The sequence below is a fragment of the Perkinsus marinus genome (assembly GCF_000006405.1).
Source record: "Perkinsus marinus ATCC 50983 genomic scaffold scf_1104296956090, whole genome shotgun sequence".
Lineage (NCBI taxonomy): Eukaryota > Perkinsozoa > Perkinsida > Perkinsidae > Perkinsus > Perkinsus marinus.
The window spans coordinates 1-1,076 of NW_003207569.1; the positions used below are offsets into that span (position 1 = coordinate 1).

Here is a 1,076-nt window from a genome sequence, read left to right on the forward strand (position 1 = left end):
CCCGAAACCCGAAACCCGAAACCCGAAACCCGAAACCCGAAACCCGAAACCCGAAACCCGAAACCCGAAACCCGAAACCCGAAACCCGAAACCCGAAAACCCGAAACCCGAAACCCGAACCCGAACCCGAGTACATTCTAAAGCAGCACCGAGTATACTCTACCCCTCCTTCTGACTATTTTTTCAGATGGCACACTTGATGTCATTTGAGTCGGAGGTTTAGCTGAAAAGCATGAAAACGGACTCGAAATGCATCGATTCAGCACTTGTTCGAAAGCACAAATTGCAAAGTGTTTTATCCTCCGATGTAGTCTAGCTGGTTAGGATTCGTGGCTCTCACCCACGCGACCGGGGTTCGAGTCCCCGCATCGGAATTTGTTACGGTACTGTAAGCAGATTGGGTTGCTAACCAGAACAATTTCTCATAAATTAAGTAGAAGCATCATTGGTCTAGTGGTAGAATACAACGTTGCCATCGTTGTGACCCGAGTTCGATTCTCGGATGATGCAGACATATATAAAAGCTCCAACCAAAGGCCCCCTACCCTTCTCCTAACACCCTATTCTCTTATCCCCCTAGCCTTCGAACAATGTTGGCAAAGAAGTTTATCTCCCCCAACGGTACCTTCGGAAGCTTGCCGAGTATCAACCTTGTTCGAGGGAAGCGGGGACCAGCTTGATCCAATCAAGAGAAAGTTGAGCATGCCACAATGGAAGGGTCATCACTGGCATTCACCGCCACCGGCTGCTGCCTGGCGAGAGGACCTGATACTTACCTTGAGCCAAGGCGGCTACGGTGTTATATAGAGGTTGAAATTGCGGTCCTGTCGGTTGCATAAAATTCTCACCGCGCCATTTAGTTTGAATGTATGTCTGAGAGCATTGCTACATTTAGCTGGCTAGCTTTGGAGCTGCTCGAATGATGAGAGAGGTCATGCGGAGCCTCTTGAAGTTTCTATTCCACTTCGATCAACCATTTGTATATATATTCGAATTCTGATTTCATCCATCAGTAGGCAATCACATGCACGCAGGATCGATTCCTGCGTCCCGCACTTCTGTCGTATCATCTGCGA

At 48.4% G+C, this 1,076-nt stretch overlaps 2 non-coding genes across 2 annotated transcripts; both read left to right on the forward strand.

The window, feature by feature from the left end:
- Positions 1–301: 301 nt before the first annotated feature.
- Pmar_PMAR026191 lies at positions 302–374 on the forward strand. The gene has a single exon. It is a non-coding gene; the product is annotated as a tRNA-Glu (tRNA).
- Positions 375–439: 65 nt separating this feature from the next.
- Positions 440–510, forward strand: Pmar_PMAR026192. Its single transcript has one exon. It is a non-coding gene; the product is annotated as a tRNA-Gly (tRNA).
- The last annotated feature ends 566 nt before the right edge of the window (positions 511–1,076 follow it).